Source organism: Tenrec ecaudatus, chromosome 10 (genome assembly GCF_050624435.1).
Source record: "Tenrec ecaudatus isolate mTenEca1 chromosome 10, mTenEca1.hap1, whole genome shotgun sequence".
NCBI lineage: Eukaryota > Metazoa > Chordata > Mammalia > Afrosoricida > Tenrecidae > Tenrec > Tenrec ecaudatus.
The window spans coordinates 146,496,791-146,512,631 of NC_134539.1; the positions used below are offsets into that span (position 1 = coordinate 146,496,791).

At 45.3% G+C, this 15,841-nt stretch overlaps 1 protein-coding gene across 1 annotated transcript in view; it reads left to right on the top strand.

The window, feature by feature from the left end:
* The window catches only part of GNA13 (G protein subunit alpha 13), a 45,786-nt gene that overhangs the window by 21,126 nt on the left and 8,819 nt on the right, over window positions 1-15,841 (top strand). The gene's annotated exons all lie outside the window — the stretch shown is intronic.

Below are 15,841 nucleotides of genomic sequence, written 5' to 3' on the forward strand. Positions count from 1 at the left end.
CTGTCAGAGCCTCTCCTCTGTGGCATCCTGTTTCCACCTTACTGTTTCTGCAAATGTCGGTCCCTACAAGCATGACGGGTTGAGTGGGAAGGAGAGTTTGTGTGAAGTAACCTCCCACCACTGAAGCCCACGTGTTTGTACAGATGTAAACACACCCAGTAAGCAAAGGCAGACAGCTGAGAGACCAGCTCCACTTTCTGTGGCTCCGTTCTTCAGAGGCACGGAGGGCGTCCCTGTTTTCCACATGTCGGAAGGCTTTTTATTTGGAAGCCACTGTGGGGAGGATACAGTGCAAAGAGCCTACCCTTAGAGTACAAACAAACAAGGACGCGCTGCCATTCAGTAGATTCCGACTCATAGCGACCCTATGGAGCAGGGTAGAACGGCCCTGGTGGGTGTCTGAGACTGCCACTCTCCATGGGAGCAGAAAGCCTTTCCTGCCTCCCATGGAGTTAGTGGTTTTAACGGCCGACCTGTGGTTAGCAGTCACACTTGTCCCCACTACACCACCAGGGCAGGGCGCCTGCTCCTGAGAGGAGCCATTATATGTTCACTCAATATTGAAAAAGTCAGTAAACCCAGACTTGGTCTGCTGGTAGCTCAGAGAGTCACATTCGAGTCCATCTGGAAAGCACCGAAATAATGTAAGCCTTTGAGGACTTAACCTCTTTCTCCAAGTAGATTGAGGGATTTCCCAATGATAACTAGCCCAACAGGCCCTCAAACCCAAATGAGATGCAGGCGTCGAGGGGGAGTAAGGTGCTGTGGGCTAGGTTTCCCCATGGGAGGGAGGAACTCCAGGGGAGATGATGGCTAGAAGGCATTTTACATGAATACTGGGAACACTGAGCCCCACGGCAGTCGGAACAGGAGAAAAACCCAGGGAAAAGCAGGCCCCACGACACTGTTCAAGCCCCATTGTTTAGGGTCCAGCTGTATTTTCTTCTAAAGGAAGAGTCTACTGAGTGGGGGAGGGCAGACTCCAGAGTAGTGATTCTCAACCTGTGGGTCATGACCCCTTTGGAGGGGGTGGTGTAAAAATAACCCCTTCACAGGGGTCACCTAAAACCATCGGAAAACACATACTTCCCATGGTCTTAGGAACCGAGACACCGCTCCTCTATCCGTCTCCAGGCTGGTCCACCCACATGCACATACGCCACCTACGAGTACCCGGTGTGAAGACTGTTAGCCAGGCTACACCATGCTTCCAGACAGGGTTTCATGTATTTGCCATTAGAAAAATATTTCACAACATAATTACAAATTGTTTTTTGTGATTAATCACTATCCTTTAATTGTGTTCCACTTGTAACAATGAAAATACATCCTGCGTACCAGATCTTTACATTATGACTCATAACAGTAGCAAAATGACAGTTAAAAAGTAACAACGAAAATACTTTTATGACTGGGGGGTCACCACCACATGAGGAACTGTATGAAAGGGTCACGGTGTTAGGAAGGTGGAGAACTGCTCCTCCAGAGGCTACTTACAAAGATGGTCACTTTGGGGGATGTTTGTGTGAGAGGCAGAGCAGGAGAGGGAAGCTTACAGACAGACTGACAGAATAAGGTGGTGGGAGAAGCAAATGTAAGGCCATAGGAATTAGAAGTGACTGGATTCCTGGGAGAGGCTCTGGGTAGGTAGTACAAACAATCATGTGCTCAGCTACCAGCCCAGAGGTTTACGGTTTGAATCCACCCAGTAGCACCTCAGAAGGAAGGACTGTCATTCTGCCTCTGAGCAACCACAGCCGTTGAAAACCCTCTGAAGCACATCGGAGGAGACAGACAGGCACCATGCATCTGAACTGACTCACAGGAAGAAGTTTGACTTCGGGCTTAGATGCCTTGGTGTTTGTTTCTTTCTTGGAGACCTGAGAAGCACATCATGACAGCGTGGCCCTCTCCCATCCTGTGGTGTCTTCATGACAGGCTCTGTGTGAGTCTACTGGGTCAGTCCATGTCACTGAGGACTGCACTTGGCTCTCCTGGCCCTGCACTTTACCAGGTAAGGTGGATGTCCTATAGTGATTGGTTCCTCCGGAGTCAGTGAGTTGAAGTCTCATTCTGTATGCCGCGGGATTACTATTGGCTAATCTTCTGATGTAAATTGCCAGGCCTTCCTTCTTAGTCTGTCACCACATGTGGCCCTGCTGGTGTTTGAAATACTAGCAGCCTGTCTTCCAGCAGCACAGGACCACACAAGCCACTGCAGTGTGAGAAGCTGACAGACGTCCGCCCCTGTTGGACTCTGTACGGCTCAGGCAGTTCATGAGATACGCTCCAAAAAAAAAAAAAAGATACGCTCCAGCGAGTGTAGTACGTCAGGAGGCAGCCAGTACAATGTGGGAAACTATAGTGCTAATATCACCCACACTGTGTTTTCTAACTGTGATTAGGCTTTGGCTTCTCTCGCTAAACCTCTGCCATTGTTTTCAGGGAGAGCCTTTGTTGTAAAGGAGAATCATTGTCACTTGTATTCCTAGTTGCATATAAATCCAGTTCTAGGGCATGTTCCCCCCTCCCCCAACTGAGCCAACGGTCAAGCTACAACTAGGAATAATATTCCTAGTTCCCAAAAGTCCAGTTCGCCGACATAGCTATTAAATACTGCAGGCAAGTGCCGGGAGGGTTGAAAGGACCAGTCACCTCGCACTCTGCCCTGGGCAGTGCAGTGCACTGTCGGGAGAGCCCCAGTCCACCAAGCCCTCCACAGTGACTCACTGATAACACGTGCTGATTGGAGAGTCCTCAGATTTCTCAAGGACTCCTGAAGTGGGAATGTGGTTTTACTGCCTAAGTGGACCCGGGTGGGGGTGGGGGGTGGGTTTGGTTTGAGGAAGATAGGTGTACTTTGAATTTAGGAGGCTAGAGAAGGGACTAGAGCAGGGGAGGGAAGGAAGGCATTTAGGATGTCAGTAAGCTGACACTGCATAAAATAACTTCTTGCCTTCTGCACCAGGGAATAGTTTGTCTTGAAGGCACACTGAAAAAAAGAAATATATATATGTGTATATATATACATATATATTCTTGTAATTGCTATTAAGATGGCATGAGTAAATCTTTTTCTGTGTTATTTGTAAAAGGGATGGGAGGTCATGCTGTATTAGATCTTGAGTGCTTAGGACCCGGAAGTTCTTCATCTTGAATTTCCCCCTCAGATTTATTTTTTGAATAAAATTGTGATTCTTTGGTGTCAGATTAATTCAACAAAAGTTATGTCCTTAATTCTGCTTTCTCTGTGGAAATGGCTTTATTGTATATTATACACCTGTTTTGTGGTGTAATGAGTGCTATTTTTAAAAATGGAATACTTACATTCAAGTTGGTGATTATTTTCTAATCACAGTGTTCTGAAGAATTAAAAGCTGATACATTACTTAAATAAAATTTGTATTTGATTTGCTGTTTTCATTCCACAGTGCAGTTTTTTAGCTGTTTACCACATAAAAATTTGCGTTTTCTCACTTAAGCCCTTTAGTTTACTTTCACTTGCCTTTCATGCCAGTATGCCTAAATATTGTCATTAGGTGCCCTCACGGCAGTTCTGACACATAGCTGCCTTGTGGACCTTAATGAGACACTGCCCGGCCCTGTCCCATCCTCACAGTTGCTATCTTTGTGCCCAGTGTTACAGCTACTATATCAATCCGCCTCCACGAGGGTCTTTCCCTTTTTCATTACCCCCGGCGTCAACAGCCCGTTCGCAGACAGAACAAGGGAATGTTGCATGGCTTAAAATCTGCAAAGGTGGCCATCGGGGTTCACCCTCTCACCATACGCAGTCAATCTGCATGCTGAACAAATTGTCACAGAAGCTGGATTGTGTGGCATCCGGATTGGAGGAAGGTTTACTTACAACCTGAGACATGCAGGTGGCCCCACCTTGCTTGCTGAGAGAGGACTTGAAGCACTTGCTGAAGAAGAGCAAGGATTGCAGCCTTCAGTGTGGATGACAACTCAGTGTCAACAAGAACAAACTTCTCACAACTGAACCAGTGAGTGAAGTCATGGATGAATGGAGAAAAGATGGAAGATATCAAGGATTGGATCCATAATCAATGATCAGAGAAGCAGCAGTCTGGAGATCAAAAGACGTGTTGCATTGGGTAAATCTGTTGCATAAGGCCTCTTTAAAATGTTTAAAAGCAAGGATGTGGCTTTGAGGACAAGGGTACACCTGACCCATGCCATGGCGTTTCTAATCACCTCATATGCATGTTGAAGTTGGACATTACATAGGGAAGACTGACGAAGAATACATGCATTAATTAGAGTGACGGTTTGTGGATTCTTATATCTGTAGAGCTCCCAGTAAAATGGGGAAAATGTATTAACTTCATGGGAAAGAAAAAAGGAATGATATTGATGAAGACTATTGAAAGTATGGGCTGCCAAAAGAAAAGCACATTTGGGCCCAATCCCCACTATGTGGATGGCCCCGACCAATGCACCTCAAAGGACAGCTCTGCGGCTGCAGCTCAGGGAGAAGGGAGGGCACGTATGATCAGGAGCAAACGAAGAGGGAAGGAGAGCGAGTGGAACATGTCCTGGCCCTCCAAGCCCCGAGGACGATATTCCAGCTCAGAGCAGCCAGTACAAAGAGAGGACCATAGGGCCACCCCTGCCATGAGACACGACATCTCTGATGTCCTCACTGACCCATAGCGCTACAGGGGACAACACTGAAGACACAGTGCAGGAATTGTGCCTGATCTGAGCACACCACACCGGGGCAAAACACTAAGGGCATGCAACAGAGCAGCAAGGGGAGCAGAGCAACGAAGTGCCCGAGGAATCCCAAAAATAGACTTTAGGGCCAGGGCATGACACCCCATCAGACTCAACCAGAAAACACTCATAAAGGTCAACAGATAGACCTAGAACTATTTATCAGCTTTTTTTTATTGCTGTTGGTTTTGTTGTTAATTTTGTTTTTGTTTATGTTTTGCTTTGTCTTGTTTTCATGCTTATTATTGTCTCTGCATGTCTGTCTAGATGAGATAGGCAGGGTAAATAATCTGGACAAGAAACTGAGGCTAACGGTTCCAGGGGGCACGGGAGGGAGAGACGGCGGGGGCGGGGGGAGGGAACGAGGTGCCAACAAACTCAGGGACAAGGAAATAATAAGTGATCTAAAATCGAAGGCGAGAAAGGCCTAGGTAGGGCTTGATCAAGGGCAGTGTAGGTAGGCTAAAGGAATTACCGAAACCCAAATGAAGGCCGAATATGGTAGTGGGACAAGAGGAAAATAAAAGGAAATAGAGGAAAGAACTAGGAGGCAAAGGGCATTTATAGAGGTCTAAATGTCGTCATGCACATATGTAAATACATTTATATATAACAATAGGGAAATAGATCTATGTACCTATATTTATTTGTTAAGCTTTAAGGCAGCAGACAGACATTGGGCCTCCACTCAAGTACTCCCTCAATGCGAGAATACTTTGTTCTAATAACCCAGCATTCAATGAGACTCACCTTCCCTGACAAGATTGCTGAAAACAAAATGGGTGCATAAGCAAATGTGGTGAAGAAAGCTGATGGTGCCCAGCTATCAAAAGATAGTGTCTGGGGTCTTAAAGGCTTGAAGATAAACAAGCAGCCATCTAGCTGAGAAGCAACAAAGCCCACATAGAAGAAGCACACCAGCCTGTGTGATTATGAGGTGTCAGTGGGATCGGGTGTAAGGCATCAAAGACCCAAAACAAAAAATCATATTGTGAATGAGGAACAGTGTGGAGATCCAAAGCCCATCTGGACATCCCCTTACAGAAGGGTCACAAGGAAGAGATGAGCCAGTCAGGGTGTAGTATATCACTGATGAAACATGCAACTTTCCTCTAATTCTGTAATGCTTACTCACCACCACCCCCTGTCATGATCCCAGTTCTACTTTACAAATCTAGCTAGATCAGAGCATGCACAGATAAGATCTCACCACACAGGGAATCCAGGACAGATAAACCCCTCAAGACCAATAATGAGAGTAGTGATACCAGGAGGGGCAGAGAAAGGTGGGAGGGGGAAAAGACTGAATGAATCACAATGATCTACATATAACCCCCTCCCATGGGGATGGACAACAGGAAAGTGGGTGAAGGGAGACGAGACAGCGGTTGGTGTAAGACTCTGAAAAAATCATTTGTAAATTATCAAGGGGTCATGAGGGAGGGAGGGTCAGGGGTGGGGTTAGGGGATGAACTGATACCAAGGGCTCAAGTAGAAAGAAAATGCTTTGAAAATGATGGCAACATGAGTACCAATGTGCTTGACACCGTGGACGTATGTATGGACTGTGATAAGTGTTGTGCGAGCCCCCACTAAAATGATTAAAAATGCAAAAATATTCGCCTTGAAGAAGTACAGTCAGAATGTTCCTTACAGACAAGGTTGGTGAGACTTCATCTCACAAACAGTGGGCATGTCAGTCCGTGGACAAGAACATCATCCTCGGTAAAATATGCCTAGGACTTAAGCATAGGAACACTGTGCGGATGATGCAGGACCAGGATGTGTTTTCTTCTGTGATACCTACGGTCACAATGAGTCAGAACTGGCTTGATGATACCTAACAACAACAATCATGACTGCCAAACATACGATCCTTTCCCAGGCACTGGTCTCTCCTGATAGCATATCCGAAGTACATGAGATGAAATCTCGCCAGCCCCGCTTCTAACAAGCCAAGCACTCTAGCTGAACTTCCTCTGACACGGATCTGATCCCTCTTCTGGAACACCGCTGCCCTCCATGCGACCTGACAGCACAGAGCAGCAGAACCACTCCATGGGCCTTCTGAGACTGCCTCTTTACTGCCTCATTTGTCTCCTAGGGGTCTAGGCACTAAGCAGTCTGTCAGCAATTGAGCTCTTAACCCACGGCACCTCCAGAGCTTTTCTTCTTCTGTCAGTTCATGGTCTGTTTTAATACTCTTCTCCAACATCCTCCTCATTCATCGTCCAGCTCACACATGCATATGAAGTGACTGAAGACACCCGGACTCCTATCAGGCACACCTTAGTCTGCATTAAAGTGACCGCTCTCCTTTTGAACTATTTAAAGAGGTCTTTGGCCAAGTTTTAGGTGTCTGTTACAAAAGCGAATTAATTCTGTAAGTTTTATTGCATCTTCCTCCTGCTAAAATGAAAGTATTATTTCTAGTCATGTTCTCACTTGTGATACTAACAGCTTAACAATGTTATATCTGGTGTGCCAGGTTCATCATTTGACCACAAGAACCTCGGAGGTAATGTGGAGGCTCTAGGATCTGGACAGGTTTGGAGGCAGAATGTAGTGAAGGTGAAGTGGCCTGCGTAGCCAGATCAGCTGAAGAAAAGGCAGAGCTGGCTTGGGAGCCAGAGTTGTGGAAGTCATCCTTCAGATGGAGGCCTGACCTCGTGTTCACGAGTCTAATTTGACTATGAATTAAGTAGCTGGTGCTGGGAACCAGTTTCTGCAATCAGATAAAACTAAATTAAGTTTTTCCTCTAGTTTCTTCATGTCCTTTACCAAGCTCAATATTGCACAGATCTGAACTGCTGCAAAGGAAGCTACATCAGTGTCTCTTGGAGCGTGTTGGGATTTTAATTCTGTGGGTTTGGGCGCGACCTGAGAGTCTGTACTTTTAGGAAGCACAGTAGAGAGTGCAGCTAAACTACCATGATTTATCACCACTGGTCTAGAATGGTCGGTGAGGACCAGATAGTGTAACATCTTAGATTTGCAGGCCCAGAAGCAAAATCCAAGGACACTGTGTAAAGAGTTGTGTAGCAAGAGAACGAGCTTGCACAAAACTTTACCGATGAAGTGTAAATTACAGTGCTGCATACAATGTTGGCTTTGCCGATTGGTCTGTTAATGACCAGGAGGGGGTTCTTTCTCGGGGGTATGACATTGTGTATAATTGGACTTTAACATTTAAGCCTCCCCCTCATCAAAACCGATTGCCTGCAGTGAGCCAACTCGGCTCGTAAAGAGAGTTTCCTAGTCCGCCCTCTCCAGTGAGCGTATGGCTTTCATGGAGCACATCCATCGATTGGAAGCCACTTGGAGAATTTTGCTAGATCCTTCCCAATGTTTGCCTCATCATAGTGTGTCATGACTTTGCAGATTGACCACTTCCTATGAGGGTTAGGTTGGAAGTTCTTCAGTTGCACACAGGCAAGTGAGTTTTGAAATAGGGGATTTCCTTTGCCCTTGCATACTGGTTCAGTAACAAGACAGATTCACATATTTCCTATAGCGTAGCCGACAATAAAATAATGCGGTGAATTTTTGTTTTCTCGAGCTTTGTAACTTGGTCCAACTAAACCTTTTTTGGGGGCCCCATATATATGTGTGTGTGTGTGTGTGTGTGTGTGTGTGTGTGTGTGTGTACACACATCATATATTAACCACCATTAGTGGCGACTTCCTGGCATGGTTTCACTCGGGGTGAAATCCTTTAGGGTTTTCTCAAGATCATTGAAAGTACTCTTACCTGTAGTTCTGTCACACAGTCTATTCAGGCTGATTTTACTCCAGAAAGTATAAAATCCATAAGAATTTGAAAGTCTCATTTACATGCCCTCCCTTTGATCAGAATTTTTCTGTGGAATCTATGATCAACATTTTGGTAATGACAGCTGAGTACCAGTTCTCTGGTCTCCTGGCAAAGGACATACTAGTTGGTGGCGGTGATTAGCCATACATGCCATGGCTTCTTCCTAGTCCTTGCTCTCCTCTTTCTGTTGCTCCAAGCGCATAGGTATCAGTGGTTGTGCAGATGTTGTGACTTGAAAGGTCTCTTGCCAACTTTTAAGACCCTAGGCACTAAGCAACCAACTTGAATGTAGAACAGAAGCACTGAACACGTTTCTTAGACCGATTAACTGGAATGTCCATGATTCTAAACCTCCAAACCCAGGGACCAAATCCCCCTGAGGTCTTTGTTTTTAGGAAGCAGCCTCAGCAGCTACTCGTTGTTGCTGTTGTTGCGGCAGTAAATCTTTCTCTCACACATTTGCCAGTCCGGTGTTTTACCGACTGTACCTTGTTGGTTGCAGTTGCAGCAACTGGCTGTTAAGTACTCCCCTTTTCAACTGACTGTTGAGGATTGTCAGTGATGTCCTTCACTCTTGCAGCAGCCTTTCTCGCTACAAGACATGCTAACAGTCTTAAACCAGTTTGTTTTCTCTGGACACGTTGCTTCGGCTGCTGCAGCCAGACACGAGTGAGTTCACTCAGCATCAGTAAACAGTCTTCCTTGCTGGACTAACCAGTAGGAGCCATTTGGAGCCTCACTTCATTTTTGTGAAGTCACTCTGCCACGAGAAACCATTGCATTGTTAAGTTTTGCGATCTTTCTGACCTTGACTTCCCTAGGAGTTGACACTGTTGGGAAGAATGCTGTTCTCCATGGCAGTAGCGGTGCTATTGACATGTGCTCAGATTCTGACTGTGACTGTAACGGTGTGACAAACAGCCGTGCACAGTGAGGAGAGAGCCGCATGCTCCCTCTGGAAACTGCTCAGTCCCAGGTGTAGCAAGGAAGTAGGTACAGACCACACATGTACAGTGCATGGGCAACCATGTTCCAAGACAGCTTGACTTTGGCTCATGGAATATTCTTTGTGTTCTCTTGGTCACTCCCCTTTAATCATTTAGAAATGTTTAAAAACAAAATAACATGCTTGACTCATGGGCCATGCAAGAGGAGGTGACGGCTGGATCCACCTGAGCCCTCTTTGGTCTAAAATCTAGATGCACAAAACAGAAGGCTTACGGCCAGCCTCTCCTCCTGCCCCCTATCGTGAGTCTCCCAGGCAACTTTGCTGTGGTACTGTGAGGAGTTCTTGATCACGTACTGTGCAGCTGCTTTTGAGAATGTAGTTTACCCTCATCTCTGCCATAATATGATTACTGGAGGCATGTACCAGACGTTGAAGTTAGAATCTACTTAGAACTGTTTTCTGTAAGCTTCCCCCTTTCAATGAAAACAAAACCTGCCTGAGTTGCATTCTGTTCTTCTGTGACAGCGGGTACTTTCTTCTTGTTTATCCCTTTGCTCTCCAGCGTAAATTCCACATCTCTTTAAATTAATACATTCCATTGCTGGTGCTGAAGGTAGCACTGGAAAGCCCCATCACTTGTTCAGTAACTGGGCAGGTCAGTTGCAGGTCTATAGAATTATGAATTTGCTCAGTAGAGATGATTTCCTTAGTTATATTCTCCGCTTTTCTGTTAACCCTCCAATTTAGGACCCCTCACTCATTCTGTCTTGGTAGAGAAAGCGAGGCTGCGAGACACACTGGGGTAAACCTAACATGATGTCACAAGGCTGGTATTTAATTGTCCTGTAAACTCCATGAGGATCCCTGGTATATGTTGGACTGCTGACCAAAAGGTCAGCCATTCCAAGCTACCCACCAGCCAGCTCCTCCGGAGAAAGGGTTTTACTCCCGCATAGAGTTTCCGTCTCGGAAGCTCACAGGGGAAGTTCCACCTGTCCTCCAGGAACGCTATGAGTCGGGATCGACTCTGGCAGTGAGTTGTTGTTGTCTTCTAAGTCAGAACTGGACATTCTAAAGGACGTGGTCGTCACCCGTAGCTCAGGTAGCATAGGCCAGAGTCCAGGCCCACTGGCTGCCATGCAGTTGGTTAGACGGTGCCTGCACAGCCACAAAGCTAAAGACCGGAGGACATCTCAGCGTTGGCGGACAGAGGGCATGGAAAGAGAATGGAAGTTTCGAGACTTCAGAGTGCCCTGTAGCCACAGTCATCCTGAAAGTGACCCCCGTGTTCTAAGCTGAGGACGGAGACCCAAAGGCTGGTCACAGACATCCTAAATGAAAGAACGGACACACATGAAATGAATGCTCTGTGGAATTTTATTGCAATTTTCCTTTGGTGATGTAAAATAGACTGGAAAGAATTTGTAATAGAGCCCTATCATAATCTCACAAAATGAAAATGAGTCTTCATAAAATGGTTTTTAAAATGAGTCTTAAAACCCGCGATGGCCTAGGACATAAAATCATCTTTGTCACTTTTAGCAGATTATATCATAACCTTAAAAAAAAATCATTTTGTTGGGCCTCTTACATCTCTTAACACAATCTATACATCCATCCATTGTGTTAAGCACATTTGTACTTTTGTTGCCATCATCATTTTCAAAACATTATCTTTCTACTTGAGCCCTTGGTATCCGCTCCTAATTTCTTTCCCTCCCTCACCCTCCCTCACGAGCCCTTGACAGTTTATAAATTATTATTGTTTTCATGGTTTGCGCCAACTGCTATCTCTCTTCACCCACTTTTCTTTTGTTCGTCCCCCTGGGATGGGGGTGGTTATATGGCGATCATTGTGATCGTGATCTGTTCCCACCTTCCCCCACCCTCCTGGTATCGCCACTCTCATTATTGGTCCTGAGGGGTTCATCTGTCCTGGATTCCTTGCGCTGTGAGCGCTTAGCTGTACCCGTGCACTTGCTCTGATCTAGCCAGATTTGTAAGGTAGAATTGGGGTCATGGTAGTGGGGGCGGGGGGAGGAAGCATTTAGGAACTAGAGGAAAGTTTATGTTTGGCCGGTGCCATACTGCACCCTGACTGCCTCGCCTCTTCCTTGTGAGACTGTAACATAACTTGAACAGTGTGTCTCAACAAAGCCAACATTCAGATGAATAGATTTGTGGCATACATGTGTGCGATGTGAACAGAAATTGTGGAGTAGGATTGAACTCTAGCCATTCTTCGTTCTACAGGGGTGGGAGGGGAGACAGACAGGACAACACACTAAGGCCTAGACATGCTAACAGACTTAGAGGGAGAACTTAAATTCAAGTCTTTCTCTTAACACTCACACTGGGCAGAGGTGCCAGGGCAGTACCGACATTTAACACTTAACTAGTGAGAGCTGGAAGGTTGGTGACTCGAACTTACCCAGAGGCCTCATGGAAGAATGGCCTGCTCCGTGAAGAAGCAGTTCTACTTGCTACCCTCGAGGTCGCCATGACAACACGCTGTTAGGCAACTGCGTGGGGCAGTAGGCAAAGTACAGTCCGTTTGAAGTCAGGCCCCTAATGTAGCAGTTAGCCTGTTGGAAGTAATCCACACATTCACATGGGACCTGAGTTGCATGGTGTCGAGTGCACAGACCTCGTTGCCATCGAGTCCCTCCCTCCACCTCACGGCGCCCTGCGCCACAGAGCTGAGTTCTGACGGCGCTTCCTTCCCAGAGGTCACAATTCAATACTGCCCGCAGCACAATTGTTTTTCTCTGACGTCTCACTTTTGGTGAGATTATGAATTAGTAATTTGAACCCCCAACTGTCTAAGATCCCCCTTCAGGAAGACAGTTAAGGTTTTACAAAGGCACAAAGTCATTTGAAACCAACCCCCCGCCCCCCAAAAAATCTAATATTCCCTTTGAAAAACCAGAAGGCAGTTTAAGTCAAGAAAAGACCCTTTAAGATTTTAATGCAAGAAGAGAACAAGGGAGCTGATATCAAGGAGTTCAAGAAGAAAGAAACTGGTTTGAAACTGAAAAGAGCAAGGGCGGTGTCTCCCTGGACGGTGGTGGTCCAGCGAGGGCCGGCACCGTGTCTTATGTGCATAGTAGTGTCTCTCTAGCAGTTTGTGCTAATGGGGCAACGCCTCACACGTTCCTGTTCTGTGCATTGTGTTTGTGTCTATTAGAAAATACAGTAGTCACCTAATGCTCCTAATTATCTTTGGACTTCAGAAGTTTAGAACCAACGCGTATATAAGTGCATGGTCTTGTACATTTTTAAGTCTGGTTGTGTTAGAGAATTAAGTCTTTTTCTATTTCAGAAAGATCATGTAGCAGTATATTGCGGGCTGTGATGTGATACCCACATTTTTGCATTAAAACATTTGAATAGTTTCACTAAGAGCACAAATAGAGACTAAAGGGCCTGCCAGTTCGTTGCAAATATTACTGCCAAATCAATTTTGGTTCTCGGGTTGCCAAAAAGGTATTATATTATCCTTACAGAATGTTAGAATGTATGTAAGGGGGGCGGGGACAAATATAGGTAAGGGATTGTGGGCCTGCTTTGTGTAAACTGCTGTATTTTTAATTTAACAATAAATATTTCATGTAACACTTGTATAAAATATAATTGTTATTTGATCTGCCATCATAAAAAAATTTATTGTCAGAAAATGAATTTCTACATCTTGCTTTCTCTTTTTGTACATCGCTGCTTATGTGAATAAGGTCCTGGAAATGGGTGGAGGGCCATTAAAAGCTGTGTAGACTTTGCTACTTGTAACTTTCCAAAAGACCTGTGGGACTTTGCAGGTTGCCAGGATGAGTAAGGCAATTTCTTTGTGGTGTCACCGGGAGTGGGTGGATATAATCATTTATCTTAAAGGGGAGGGTGTGTGTGCACGTGCGTGCGTGGGTTGGGGGGTGGGAGGGGGTTAGATAATATGGCATCTTAATCTTCTGGTTATCTTTCATTTTTTTGGCCATCAGTTAGGATAACAGTAATACTGAGGTGAATTCTTGTTTAAAGTTGCTGGCTTGGTGTGGAAGGTTCTGTTTTCCTTAAACAGCTTCCTTGCTCCGAAGTCCCTAAAAAGATGCCCTCCGTCACAGTGGAGTGGCTCCTCCGTTTGCCCCTCGGCTCATTGTAGAAGTATCTGCAGAGCCTTTGTTATGTGATCTTGGCTTAGCTCATCGTCATCAAACATGAGCTCTGTTAAAAGCTCAACTCGGGTTGACCTGTTGAGGGTGCCGGAGACCCGGTAGAACCTCTCTGTAAGGATTAGAAGCCATTAAAAATGTTCCTATGCTTTGCTTTCATCATTCTGAGATCACTAGAACATCATCCAAAAGACATAAAGTGACGGTTTATCATAGCATTACTTAGTGTTTTGTGTGTGTGTGTGTGTGTGTGTGTACATAAGAAAATTCAAATATCTGAAGTAGCTGAATGGCTTAACTTTTTAGCATATGAATTCTGGGGATGATTATGTTACTGTTAACATTTACATACAATTTACTTTAATGGAAAACATCGGTATGCAAATTTATCTCTATATTACTGTAACTATGTTAGTTATGCTCTCGTGCGTGCGCCCTTCCCCCACACACACACACAACCCAACATTGGAAGGAAGTACTTGAAGTCTTCAAATATACACATTATCAAGATAAGGGGATTTTTGGTCTGAGGCATGCATAAAGAGATGGCCGTCTTTTATATTGTTTTTGTCCAAGAGAGAAGCTCTTACATGGACAGGTCAATGTACCAGGCAGGTGATGTGCATTCAGAGTTGGGTTTTTTTTAAGTACTTTAAGTGTATATGCTTATTTGGGTGCGAGAAGCAATTCAGTAGGAAAATCTTGGTGTCATTTAGCAGTGAATTCTAGTATTCTTTTTACCTACGATATTATCCTTAAGAAATGAGCATAATTTTGACCAACATAGGTGATATATGTACACAACATCCATGCAGGTTTGACCGCAATAATTCTTCCTGTGTCCTTTTCCTTTCTCTTAAACTCATCGTTGGCCCACCGATGACAGTCATGATGATGTGTGTGCAGTCCCACCACCATGTACATGCACATATAGGACCTCCTGCGTGATCCACTCTAAGGCAGCAATTCTCAAAGTGTGGTCCCCGGGCCCCTGGGGATCCTGAAGCCCATTCCAGGAAGTCTATACTGGAGAGTGATGCTAGGATGCTCCTACTTGCCCTTTCACTGTGCTGCTGCGTCCAGCAGGGTGCAGAGCCCTCATGGGTGGATGGCTGGGGCGGGGGCTCAGATAGTGCTTTGGACTAGACTGCTGTGTGACTGACTAGTTTTCTACGCTGCCATGCATCTGCAATAAAAAATAGATCCAGCCTCCCTCAACAGTGTCCCTGATTAAATAGTCAAAAACAACGTGCTGACTGTAGCCCTTTAGAACATAGAGTCTATTGAGAGAATGGGTGAGGCCGCTTGAAGAGAGGGCTCATGGGCCCTCAGGCCTGAGGTCACACCTGTGGAGGAAGCTCCAGTAGCCAGAGTTTTCACGAACCGAAACAACAGAGATATGTCAGTGTTTGAGATGTCCAATTATCCATCCAGGTCTAAGCCTTGCAGAGTTCAGGGGAGTGAGACCAGAGGGATTTTTAATTGGATAGGCCCCCAAACTTTCAGATTTTACAGTCTGACTGGTCTTTAAGAGACTACCCCTTGCGTGTGGATGTAGTAACAGAAGAGCGTTTACAACTCTCTAAATAGATTATTACAGCACCCCCTTCCAGCTATATATCTAGGCCAGGCTGTAATTTCTCCTCATGCGCCAACCACAGCCACCTAGCACGGCACTTTGCGTGGTGAAGCAGCTCTGTTCCAGTGAACTGTGGGTAGGGGCCTTAGACAGTTCTTCAGTGTGTGATGAAATGCTATTATCTCTTCTTTCCATTTTTCCACCAATTTTTTGAAGCCCCTTTGTACAAAAATAATTATAGCATTGTACTGTAAATTAATATTGATTTTTTTTTTAGTTAATGGGTTGAAGCTTAAATTTTTTTTTCTAATTTTACTTTCATTAGTAAAATGAGTAAGTATCAATAGCCATAACCTACAAAAAGGAGCCCAAGTGGCACTGAATTACTCACCAGAAGGTTGGTGGTTCAAATCTTTCAGCTGCTCTGGGAGCTGTTCCCTGCAACCAGCCTTCATAAAGGTCATAGCCTAGCACACCCAGGGCAGTTCTTTCCTGTTCCAGGTGTGTGTGTGTGTGTGTGTGTGTGTGTGTGTGTCGCACACTCACACGCACGATAGAAACTTGTGAAAAAGCCCACTGTGATTGATCCTCAAGAA